We start from the raw sequence: 13,375 nt of genomic DNA, 5'->3' as shown, positions 1-13,375 counted from the left end.
TCATGGACCTGGACAGTTGATGAGGGAGAGATTGGTCCAGCATCACGGAGGCCAGCGTATGGTCGAGCGAGTCGATGTGGTCGTCAGATGAGGCGGTGGTTGAGTCCGGGTCCCCCGTGGTTGAAGTTGGAGACGTCCGAGATGGCGGACAAAATGGCGGCGCCCATGGACCCGATCCCCACGCGGCTGGGGGAGCCCAAGAAGGCAGAAAAGATGGCTGCCCCCACGGTTCGCACGCGGCGCTGCTGGCGTTAGCGGTTTTAACTTTGCAGGCGCTGACATAGTGTCCGTTCTTCCCGCAGCCGGAGCAGGTAGCGTTTCTCGCCGGCAGCCTGCTCTGGGGTGTTTTACCTGGCCACAAAAATAACATTTCTGTGCCTTGGACATCGCAGCAGCAGTTGAATGTGGCGGTCCCATGACCCAAGGTTGTGGCATCCACGTTGCGGAGTGGTTAGGGGAGAAGGCGTCCATATTCCTGTGGGCCGCATCGAGTGAGAGCGCGAGGGACACTGCCTTTCTCAGGTCCATTTCTCCCTTTTCCAACAGTCTCTGCCGGGAGTAGTCGGACCTTAGACCCGCAACGAAAGCATCTCGGATCAGTCCCTCTGTGTGTGCTGCGGCTGATACTTCTTTGCAATCGCAGTCTCGGCCGAGTATCCATTGTGCCCGTAGGAAGGCCTCCACCGATTCCCCGGGCTGCTGTCTGCAGGATCTTAAGAGGTGCCTGGCATAGACTGTATTTACCGGGCGTGCGTATTGCCCTTTTAGCAGATCGATAGCCGCCGCGTAGGTCGTCGCATCCTGGATTATTGTATAAACTTGGTGGCTCAACTTTGAGGCCAGGATTTCCAACTTGTTTTCGTCCAGGGTCACAGTTGAGGCTTGCAGGTAGGCCTCGAAGCAACGCAGCCAATGCGCGAATTTGGTAGCCGAACCCGCTTCTTGGGTGTCTAGGTCGAGGCAATTTGGTCTGAGGGCTCGCAGCAGCTCCTGCTGCTCAGCGTTTGGTGCTGCAGCCTGCTGTTCAGCGTGTGGTGCAGCAGCCTGCTGTTCAGCGTTTGTCGACATTTTGTTTTTGCTAATAAAATTGATGCGCTATCAATTACTCATAAAAGACGGAGAGTTAGGAGAGTAACTAAAGGCTTTTATTAGCAAAGAAAAGAGCATGCCTCTCGTGGTTGACTGGGTTCCATGAAGGCAGGGGGCTGCAGGTCAATCACCTTTATACCTGGGCCTGTGGGTGGAGCCAGCCGAGACATGCTGAGGCATGCATAGGTACAACAGTGTGCAACAACAACAACAGTAAATAACAATAACAGTGGTTTACCACAATGTGTACCTCACAGTGTCAGAACAGTCACGGTTATTATCCGTCTTCCATGTATTATTTTGCCGACTGCATCTCCCTAAGTTACGTAGCTGATCACAGCACGGCTATCAGTCAAATCATTGCCAGTGTGAAAAATGCCACATTAGCAACGTGTGCAAGACTCGAATGACAGAGTAACTGGGCCGTGATAACTTATCCTGATATTCATGAGGCCTTAACATTCGCTGCAGAAGACAATTCTACCTCTGGTTACCATCCCTCCTGCCATTGGAAAGCGTTTGTCTTTATTTCCTCTATCAAAACCCATTGTAATTTTGCAAGCCTCTATTACATTTCCTCTTAGCCTCCAGAGAAAAGCAATCCCAGCTTCTCCACACTATCCCTCGGGCCACACTGTAAGACGTCAAACGGGTTTTGTGTGCCTGATAGACATATATTTCAGCTACAGGGGAGTCAAAAGTTATGGGGAACGGGCGGCAAAGTTGCGTTGTGTCAAAGATCTCATCAGCCACGAACTTATTAAATGGCGGGCTCGAGGGGCCGAATGGCCCAATCCTGCTCCTATTTATTCTTTTGGGGAAGGTTATATTCTTAATTATGTAATTTTTGAGTAGCTAAACAACGTCGGAAGGAAACTCCCACGGGACCTAGAAAAGTGCAAAATCTTAGCTCTGCCGAGAGCTTATGCACCTGAGAGGTTAACCCTGTGTTTCTCTGTCCACAGATCTTCCAGGACCTTCGAAGTGTTTCCAGCATTTAATCAACAATTCCAGATGCAGTATCTGCTGCATATTGCTTTTTATGTTAACGCAGTGTCCCCGCTTGTATTAACAAAAGTCAAAAATAAATTGTAGCTACCAGAAAATAGAATCTATTAAGTCGGCGGACATTGGTGATTCAGGGGTAGAATTCACGCTGGCGACCCGGGTTCGATTCCCGGCCAATGCAGGCTAATTTTTTTAACAATTCATTTCTTAGCAAACACATCACATGAGCATAAATAATTTATTAGCTGTACCTGTGCAACTGGATCAAGGGTATGAATGTTCTGCTCCTGTTCCTGTGCAACAGCTTTGAGGGGCTGAATGGCATCCTGTTCCTGTGTAACAGGCTCGATTCTTACTCTGACAGACATTACATTGCTCACTTCCTCGTTAGTCTCGTTGTGAGTATCCCCGCCTGTCACGCGGGAGACCGGGGTGAAATTTCCCGACGGGAAGGAATTTTAACATCCCCAATTTTAAACGTTTTGGCAGCACCTTAAAGCGCTCCTTGGAAAAGATCATCAGCGAAAGATTGAACCTAAAATAATTTTAAACGGTGAGGAACTGTATAAAAACCTCCTGCATCAATTCCTCATTAGCATAGTGTTCTCCTTCTGTTTGTCTTTTGTGCGGGGCACTGCGGAACGAGAGAGGACAGGGAAATGCAGATAACAGCGGGAGAAAGCACGTCTGATCTTTCAAGGGGACAGCACTGGCACGATTGGCCGAATGGCCTCACACTGTACTGCACGCCTCCATGAATCAAATGCGTATCTGAGACATACCCACACAAAGTGAGCACACATCTGTGTTCGTGCATGTGTTTGAGTCTTTGTCTCAAGCAGTGCATTATTGTTTCCTCTGTATTGTCCTTGATATTTAGGTGCTGATTATTCAATATCCCGACGGCTTTTCTCTGACTGTGTTTCTCTGAGAAAAGCACAGAAGCAAATAGATTTCAGGTGGACTCCTACACGCACTTGATGCTGTGGTTTCCTGAACATGTCCTTTGTGATCTCGCCTAAAAAATGTCATCTTGTACGAAAAGTTTGCCTGGCGTGAAAGTGACCTGAATTTCAAAGCAGCAAGGAGGAAAGACTGCATTGTTCTGCTTGCTGGCAGGATGCTTTCCACAGGTTCCCTGGTGGTCTAGTGGTTAGGGTTCGGCGCTTTCACTGCCCCGGCCGGGATTCGATTCCCGGTCAGTGGAACTAGTGCGTTTTGTGGCTGTTTGAAATGCCAGCAATCAAAGCACCACCGCGAAACAATGCTTGCACCTTCTCAATCTTTCAATTTTCCACACCGCTGCTGTTGCCTCAACAGTGAGCAGAGCATCATTCGGTACCGAGGTGCAGAATTCGCTTCCTTGCCTTCGATAAAATGCCTGCTGGTCAAAGCCAGCAGGAAATGACGTTGGGAACAAGACACTTTAAATGCCCACATTTATGTGTACCTCACAGTTTCAGAACAGTCGCGGTTATTATCCGTCTTCCATGTATTATTTTGCCGACTGCATCTCCCTAACAAACTTAGCTGATCACAGCACGGCTATCAGTCAACTCATTGCCAGTGTGAAAAATGCCACATTAGCAACGTGTGCAAGACTCGAATGACAGAGTAACTGGGCCGTGATAACTTATCCTGATATTCATGAGGCCTTAACATTCGCTGCTTAAGACAATTCTACCTCTGGTTACCATCCCTCCTGCCATTGGAAAGCGTTTGTCTTTATTTCCTCTATCAAAACCCATTGTAATTTTGCAAGCCTCTATTACGTTTCCTCTTAGCCTCCAGAGGAAAGCAATCCCAGCTTCTCCACACTATCAACATAACTGAAGTCGCTTGTCCCTCGGGCCACACTGTAAGCCGTCAAACGGGTTCTGTATGTCTGATAGACATATATTTCAGCTACAGGGGAGTCAAGGGTTATGGGGAGCGGGCGGCAAAGTTGCTTTGTGTCGAAGATCTCATCAGCCACGAACGTATTAAATGGCGGTGCTCGAGGGGCCGAATGGTCCAATCCTGCGCCTATTTATTCTTTTGGGGAAGGTTAGTTTCTTAATTATGTAATTTTTGAGCAGCTAAACAACGTTCGAAGGAAACTCCCACGGGACCTAGAAAAGAGCAAAATCTAATCTCTGCCGAGAGCTCATGCACCTGAGAGGTTAACCCTATGTTTCTCTGTCCACAGATCTTCCAGGACCTTCGAAGTGTTTCCAGCATTTAATCAACAATTCCAGATGCAGCATCTGCAGCACATTGCTTTTTATGTTAACGCAGTGTCACCGCTTGTATTAACAAAAGTCAAAAATAAATTGTCACTGCCAGAAAATAGAATCGATTAAGTCGGCGTGCATTGGTGGTTCAGGGGTAGAATTCTCGCCTGCCACGCGGGAGACCCGGGTTCGATTCCCGGCCAATGCAGGCTAAAATTTTTAACAATTCATTTCATAGCAAACACATCACATGAGCATAAATAATATATTAGCTGTACCTGTGCAACTGGATCAAGGGTATGAATGTTCTGCTCCTATTCCTGTGCAACAGCTTTGAGGGGCTGCAATAGCATCCTGTTTCTGTGTAACAGGCTCGATTCGTACTCTGACAGACATTACATTGCTCACTTCCTCCTTAGTATAGGTGTGAGTATCCCCGCCTGTCACGCGGGAGACCGGGGTGAAATTCCACGACGGGGAGGAATTTTAACATCCCCAATTTAAACCTTTGGGCAGCACCTTAAAGCGCTCCTTGGAAAAGATCAATAGCGAAAAATTGAACCTAAAATAATTTTAAACGGTCAGGAACTGTATAAAAACCTCGTGCATCAATTCGTCGTTAGCATAGTGGATTACTGTTTCCTCTGTATTGTCCTTGATATTTTGGTGCTGAGTATTCAATATCCCGACGGCTTTTCTCTGACTGTGTATCACTGAGAAAAGCACAAAAGCAAATAGATTTCAGGTGGACCCCTACACGCACTTGATGCTGTGGTTTCCTGAACATGTCCTTTGTGATCTCGCCTAAAAAATGTCATCTTGTACGAAAAGTTTGCCTGGCGTGAAAGTGACCTGAATTTCAAAGCAGCAAGGAGGAAAGACTGCCTTGTTCTGCTTGCTGGCAGGACGCTTCCCGCAGCTTCCCTGGTGGTCTAGTGGTTAGAATTCGGCGCTTTTACCGCCGCGGCCTGGGTTCGATTCCCGGTCCAAGAAACCAGTGCGTTTTCTGGCTGTTTGAAATGCCACCAATCAAAGCAGCCGCGCGAAACAATGCTTGCACCTCATCAACCTTTCAATTTTCCACACCGCTGCTGTTGCCTCAACAGTCAGCAGCGCATCATTCGGTACCGAGGTGCAGCATTCGCTTCCTTGCCTTCTGTAAAATGCCTGCTCTTTCAAAGTCAGCAGGAAATGACATTGGGAACAAGACACTTTAAATGCCCACATTTATGTGTGATGCGCTATCAATTACTCATAAAAGACGGAGAGTTAGGAGAGGAACTAAAGGCTTTTATTCGCAAAGAACAAAGCATGCCTCTCGTGGTTGACTGGGTTCCAAGAAGGCAGGGGGCTGCAGGTCAATCACCTTTATACCTGGGCCTGTGTGTGGAGCCAGCCGAGACATGTTGAGGCATGCATAGGTACAACAGTGTGCAACAACAACAACAACAGTGAATAACAATAACGGTGGTTTACCACATTCACCCCTTGTTTAAAATTGAGTCCGGCGGGGTGAAGTGTACTAAAGGTTCGTGTAAGTAAGTCTATCAGGTGGCCTTGTATGCTGTCCTGAACGTCGTGGTGGCGGCGGTGATGGTGCAGCATCCAACGTTGAATCTGGCGTCTCATTGCGTGGTTGGGTGGTCAATGACGGGTCCTAGGGCTGCGGCATGCCGTCTAGCGGGGTTGGGTTGTGGGTAGTGGTGGATGGCAATGGTAGTGTTTCAGGGGCACCCGAAGGTGCGAGGTCTCGTATGCAGACTGTGTCCTCCCGCCCGTCCGGGTACACCACGTAAGCATACTGAGGGTTGGCATGGAGGAGGCTCACCCTCTCGACCAGGGGGTCCATCTTATGGGACCTCACGTGCTTCCACAGTAGGACGGGTCCTGGAGAAGTCAGCCATGTCGGTAACGAGATCACCGATGTGGAATTCCTGGGGAAGGAGAACATTCTCTCGTGAGGGGTAGCATTGGTGGCTGTACAGAGCAGTGACCGAATGGAATGGAGCACCGCAGGGAGGACTTCCTGCCAGCGAGAGGTCGGAAGGCCCTTAGATTTCAAGTTTAAAAGGAATGCCTTCCAGACCGTCGCATTCTTCCTTTCCACCTGGCCATTCCCCCGGGGGTTGTAGCTGGTGGTCCTGCTTGTAGCGATACCTCTCGAGAGCAGGTACTGCCGGAGTTCGTCGCTCATAAAGGATGAGCCCCTGTCGCTATGAATACAGCTAGGGAAAGCAAACAATGCGAAGAGGTCATTCAGACATTTAATGACCGTGGTACTGGTCAAGTCTGAGCAAGGGATGGCAAACGGGAAACGGGAGTACTCATCAATTATGTTGAGGAAGTACACATTGCGGTCGGAGGAGGGGAGGGGCCCTATAAAATTGACGCTCAGCCTTTCAAAGGGGCGCGTGGCTTTGATCAGGCTTGCTCTGTCTGGCCTATAAAAATGCGGTTTGCACTCGGCACAGATTTGGCAGTTCCTGGTCATGGTCCTGACCTCCTCGATGGAGTAGGGCAGGTTACGGAATTTGATGAAGTGAAAAAACCTGGTGACCCCCGGGTGGCAGAGGTCATTGTGGAGGGTCTTCAGTCTATCGACCTGCGCGTTGGCGAATGTACCACGTGATAGGGCATATGGGGGCTCATTGAGTTTCCCGGGCCGGTACAAGATATCGTAATTGAAGGTGGAGAGTTCGATTCTCCACCTCAAGATCTTGTCGTTCTTGATTTTGCCCCTCTGCTTATTATTAAAGATAAAAGCTACTGAACGCTGGTCTGTGAGCAGGGTAAATCGTTTTCCGGCCAGGTAATGCCTCCAATGTCGCACAGCTTCCACAATGGCCTGGGCCTCCTTTTCGACAGAGGAGTGTCGAATCTCGGGTCCCTGGGGGGTCCTTGAGAAAAAGGCCACGGGTCTCCCCGCCTGGTTAATGGTTGCAGCTAGGGCAAAGTCGGATGCATCGCTCTCCACTTGGAAAGGGATGGACTCATCCACTGCGTGCATTGTGGCCTTCGCAATACCTCCTTTTATGAGAGTGAAGGCTGCACAGGCCTCTGCTGTCAGGGGGAAGGAGGTGGACTTGATGAGGGGTCTGGCTTTGTCCGCATAGTTGGGCACCCACTGAGCATAGTACGAGAAAAACCCTAGGCATCTCTTCAGTGCTTTTTGGCAGTGGGGGAGGGGGAGCTCCATAAGGGGGCGCATCCTGTCGGGGTCGGGGCCGATGACTCCGTTCTCCACTACACAGCCAAGAATGGCAAGGCGCTTGGTACAAAACATACATTTGTCGTTGTTGTATGTTAGGTTCAGCCGCTGGGCCGTACGGAGGAATTTCTCTAGATTAACATCATGGTCCTGCTGCTCGCGGCCGCAGATGGTGACGTTGTCTAAATAGGGGAAAGTGGCCTGGAGTGCGTTCTGGTCAACCATCCATTCCATCACCCGTTGGAAGACTCAAACCCCGTTGGTGACGCCGAAGGGAACTCTGAGGAAGTGGTAGAGATGACCGTCAGCTTCAAAAGCTGTGTACTGGTGGTCCTCAGCCCTGATGGGGAGCTGGTGGTATGCCGACTTCAGATCAATCGTCGAGAACACCCGGTATTGTGCTATCTGATTGACCATGTCAGATATGCGGGGGAGTGGGTATGCATCTAGCTGGGTGTAGCGATTGATCGTCCAGCTGTAGTCAATAACTAGGCGCTGTTTTTCGCCAGTCTTCACTACCACCACTTGTGCTCGCCATGGGCTGGTGCTACTTTCAATAATCCCTTCCTTCAGGAGTCTTGCTACCTCGGATTTAATGAAGCTCCTATCCCCGGCACTGTAACACCTGCTTTTGGTAGCGATGGGCTTACAGTCGCGGGTGAGGTTCGCGAACAAGGAGGGGGGGTCTTTAAGGGTGGAGAGGCTGCAAATGTTGCGCGGCGGGCGATTTAAAAGCTGCTGGCTGCAGTCTGTGAGTGGGGGGAGGGGTCCATCGTACGCTAATGTGACACTCTTAAGGTGGCAGTGAAAATCCAACCCCAGTAGAACGGCAGCGCAAAGATGGGGCAGGAACAGGAGTTTAAAATTTTTGTATTCTGTGCCCCTTACTGAAAGGGTCACTACACAGTAGCCACCGACATCCGCTGACTGGGCTTTGGAAGCCAAAGAGATCTGGTGTCACGTCGGCAGGACTGGGAGAGAGTAACTGCGCACCGTGTCGGGGTGGATAAAGCTTTCCGTGCTCCCGCTATCAAAAAGGCAGGTAGTGGCGCGGCCGTTTACCGTAATGTCCATCATGGACCTGGACAGTTGATGAGGGAGAGATTGGTCCAGCGTCACGGAGGCCAGCGTATGGTCGAGCGAGTCGATGTGGTCGTCAGATGAGGCGGTGGTTGAGTCCGGGTCCCCCGTGGTTGAAGTTGGAGACGTCCGAGATGGCAAACAAAATGGCGGCGCCCATGGTTTATATCCCCACGCGGCTGGGGGAGCCCAAGATGGCGGACAAGATGGCTGCCCCCACGGTTTGCACGCGGCGCTGCTGGCGTTAGCGGTTTAAACTTTGCAGGCGCTGACATAGTGTCAGTTCTTCCCGCAGCCGGAGCAGGTAGCGTTTCTCGCCGGGCAGCGTGCTCTGGGGTGTTTTGCCTTGCCACAAAAATAACTTTTCTGTGCCTTGGACATCGCAGCAGCAGTTGAATGTGGCGGTCCCATGACCCAAGGTTGTGGCATCCACGTTGCGGAGCGGTTAGGGGAGAAGGCGTCCATATTCCTGTGGGCCGCATCGAGCGAGAGCGCGAGGGACACTGCCTTTCTCAGGTCCATTTCTCCCTTTTCCAACAGTCTCTGCCGGGAGTAGTCGGACCTTAGACCCGCAACGAAAGCATCTCGGATCAGTCCCTCTGTGTGTGCTGCGGCTGATACTTCTTTGCAATCGCAGTCTCGGCCGAGTATCCGTTGTGCCCGTAGGAAGGCCTCCACCGATTTCCCGGGCTGCTGTCTGCAGGATCTTAAGAGGTGCCTGGCATAGACCGTATTTACCGGGCGTGCGTATTGCCCTTTTAGCAGATCGATAGCCGCCGCATAGGTCGTCGCGTCCTGGATTATTGTATAAACTTGGTGGCTCAACTTTGAGGCCAGGATTTCCAACTTGTTTTCGTCCAGGGTCACAGTTGAGGCTTGCAGGTAGGCCTCGAAGCAACGCAGCCAATGCGTGAATTTGGTAGCCGAACCCGCTTCTTGGGGGTCTAGGTCCAGGCAATTTGGTCTGAGGGCTCGCAGCATCTCCTGCTGCTCAGCGTTTGGTGCTGCAGCCTGCTGTTCAGCGTGTGGTGCAGCAGCCTGCTGTTCAGCGTTTGTCGACATTTTGTTTTTGCTAATAAAATTGATGCGCTATCAATTACTCATAAAAGACGGAGAGTTAGGAGAGTAACTAAAGGCTTTTATTAGCAAAGAAAAGAGCATGCCTCTCGTGGTTGACTGGGTTCCAAGAAGGCAGGGGGCTGCAGGTCAATCACCTTTATACCTGGGCCTGTGGGTGGAGCCAGCCGAGACATGCTGAGGCATGCATAGGTACAACAGTGTGCAACAACAACAACAGTGAATAACAATAACAGTGGTTTACCATAATGTGTACCTCACAGTGTCAGAACAGTCACGGTTATTATCCGTCTTCCATGTATTATTTTGCCGACTGCATCTTCCTAACAAACTTAGCTGATCACAGCACGGCTATCAGTCAACTCATTGCCAGTGTGAAAAAAGCCACATTAGCAACGTGAGCAAGACTCGAATGACAGAGTAACTGGGCCGTGATAACTTATCCTGATATTCATGAGGCCTTAACATTCGCTGCATAAGACAATTCTACCTCTGGTTACCATCCCTCCTGCCATTGGAAAGCGTTTGTCTTTATTTCCTCTATCAAAACCCATTGTAATTTTGCAAGCCTCTATTAAATTTCCTCTTAGCCTCCAGAGGAAAGCAATCCCAGCTTCTCCACACTATCCATCGGGCCAGACTGTAAGACATCAAACGGGTTCTGTATGTCTGATAAAAACATATATTTCAGCGACAGGGGAGTCAAAGGTTATGGGGAATGGGCGGCAAAGTTGCGTTGTGTCGAAGTTCTCATCAGCCACGAACTCATTAAATGGCGGGGCTCGAGGGGCCGAATGGCCCAATCCTGCTCCTATTTATTCTTTTGGGGAAGGTTAGTTTCTTAATTATGTAATTTTTGAGAAGCTAAACAACGTTGGAAGGAAACTCCCACGGGACCTAGAAAAGTGCAAAATCTTAGCTCTGCCGAGAGCTCAGGCACCTGACAGGTTAACCCTTTATTTCTCTGTCAACTGATCTTTCAGGACATTCTAAGTGTTTCCAGCATTTAATCAACAATTCCAGACGCAGTATCTGCTGCATTTTGCTTTTTATGTTAAAGCAGTGACCCGCTTGTATTAACAAAAGTCAAAAATGAGTTGTAGCTAACAGGAAATGGAATCTGCGATCTCGGCATGCATTGCTGGTTGAGGGGTAGAATTCTCACCTGCCACCCGGGAAACCCGGGTTCTAATCTCGGGCAAGGCAGGTTAATTTTTTTAACAATTCATTTCACAGCAAACACATCACATGAGCATAAATAATATATTAGCTGTACCTTTGCAATTGGATCAAGGGTATGAATGTTCTGCTCCTGTTCCTGTGCAACAGCTTTGAGGGGCTGAATGGCATCCTGTTCCTGTGTAAGAGGCTCGATTCTTACTCTGACAGGCATTACATTGCTCACTTCCTCGTTAGTATAGTTGTGAGTATCCCCACCTGTCACGCGGGAGACCGGGGTGAAATTCCCCGACGGGGAGGTATTTTAACATCCCCAATTTTAAACCTTTGGGCAGCACCTTAATGCGCTATTTGGAAAAGATCAACAGCGAAAAATTGAACCTAAAATAATTTTAAACGGTGAGGAACTGCATAAAAACCTCCTGCATCAATTCCTCGTTAGCATAGTGTTCTCCTTCTGTTTGTCCTTTGTGCGGGGCACTGCAGAACGAGAGAGGACAAGGAAATGCAGATAACAGCGGGAGAAAGCACGTCTGAACTTTTAAGGGGACTGCACTGGCACGATTGGCCGAATGGCCTCAAACTGTGCTGCAAGCCTCCATGAAACATATGGATATCTGAGACATACCCACACAGAGTGAGCACACATCTGTGTTCGTGTATGTGTTTGAGTCTTTGTCTCAAGCAGTGCATTACTATTTCCTCTGTATTGTCCTTAATATTTGGTGCTGATTATTCACTATCCCAACGGCTTTTCTCTGACTGTGTATCTCTGAGAAAAGCGCAGAAGCAAATAGATTTCAGATGGACGCCTACCCACACTTGATGCTGTGGTTTCCTGAACATGTCCTATGTGATCTCGCATAAAAAATGTCATCTTGTACGAAAAGTTTGCCTGGCGTGAAAGTGATATGAATTTCAAAGCAGCAAGGAGGAAAGACTGCATTGTTCTGCTTGCTGGCAGGATGTTTCCGATAGCTTTCCTGGTGGTCTAGTGGTTAGGATTCAGCGTCTTTCACCACCGTTGTCTGTGTTCGATGCTTGGTCAGGGAACCAGTGTGTTTTCTGGCTGTTTGAAATGCTAGCAATCAAAGCACCCGCGCAAAACAACGCTTACACCTCATCAACTTTCCACACCGCTGCTTGTGCCTCAACAGTGTGGGGAAAAACGTATTAAACATTAAGACATGCTGGGATACTTAACCACTTTACTAATTGAACAAAGGACACTAAACTAGTTAAAAAACTAAAAGAACTGCTGACTGCCTTAATGAAGTCAAGCTGACCTTTGGGCTTAGGGCATCTGGTGATAAAATGTGAACATGTTAATCTGTTTCTTGAGAGCAAGGGAACCTATGAAACCTTATGTTGAAATGTAATGTAAGCTAATCACCTGAAGCTGTTTAACTTGCTGTATAACTATGAGCGCTGTACATTAGTAATTTAGAGTGCTGGTGGGCAGTAGGGACTGCTGCAGACTCTCTGTAATATCATGTAATAAATTCCTAAAGCGAACCTCGAAGTCTCCATCTGATAATTAATTTCCTCGACAGAATTTGGCGTAGTCAGGCAGGGTCCCTCACAACGGGATCCAAAAGAACTAAGAAGGTCTTAGTTGGGTATAGCGTCGACCTTATATATCACTTGGCCCACCTTTAGGCTCCAATTAGACAAAGGAAGTTTAAAAACGGACTCTCCTAAAAATAAAAGGAAAATGCCCGGTGCCTCCGAGCTGAAAGGAGGAGAGCACCTAACGCGTCCCAGCTGAAAGGGGGAGGGCGCACGGTTGCCCAGTTATCCGGCCGGTGACTCATGCTGAGCCAAGAAGCCCGTCAGGCTGAGGCAAGACTGCTGAGAAGAGAGAAAAGACTATGGCACCGAATTAAGTAGCTACAAAGAAAATAAAGGGTTGACTTCGAGACTCGCGGAAAAAACCGGTGAGCGCTCATTGTATTTTGTGTATATAAAATAACCCGCGGTTGTATAACCAGTAAGTTTAAAACTAAGTTACAGGAGTAAGGAGAAGATGGGAAATAACGGCAGTCGAGCTGATTCATCCAAGCCTGCCAAGAAAGGAGCCCGAGGCAAGCTAGAACAGGAGGCTGCAAATGGTAAAATCAAGATATGTAAAAGAACGAATGACAGAATAAAAAAGCTCGTGCAACATCGAAAAAAGGTAGGAGATCCCATCGTTCCACCGGGTTCGCCAGCCGAAAATGTAAAAAAAGAAACAGGAGACGTTCGGTATGCGGTAACTTTTAGTAGTGATCTGTATGTATGGTCGGGTGGAGATTGGTCTTATGGGGGAAGTTTTAAAATACCTTTAATAAAAGAATGGGAAGAAATTACTAGAAATGAAGGAGGGGATCCTGAGTGGGACACCCCCTATATGTTATGGTGCTTTGCCAGGTGGATGGAAGTAGCAAAAAGACACCAACCCCCAAAGAAGAAGGGGAAACAGGAAGAGGCAGAGGGTAGTCAGAAAAAGGAAGAGGTGCTGCCTAAGGCTCCTGTTGTGGGA

At 48.8% G+C, this 13,375-nt stretch overlaps 1 non-coding gene across 1 annotated transcript; it reads left to right on the top strand.

Moving 5' to 3' along the window:
* The first annotated feature begins 4,447 nt into the window (after positions 1 to 4,447).
* On the top strand, positions 4,448 to 4,518 carry trnag-gcc (transfer RNA glycine (anticodon GCC)). Its single transcript has one exon. It is a non-coding gene; the product is annotated as a tRNA-Gly (tRNA).
* The last annotated feature ends 8,857 nt before the right edge of the window (positions 4,519 to 13,375 follow it).

Source organism: Somniosus microcephalus, unplaced genomic scaffold, assembly GCF_052327205.1.
Source record: "Somniosus microcephalus isolate GS21.2 unplaced genomic scaffold, FLI_Smic_1.0 unresolved_chr8, whole genome shotgun sequence".
NCBI classification, from domain to species: domain Eukaryota; kingdom Metazoa; phylum Chordata; class Chondrichthyes; order Squaliformes; family Somniosidae; genus Somniosus; species Somniosus microcephalus.
This window is presented reverse-complemented; position numbering and strand designations above follow the sequence as displayed.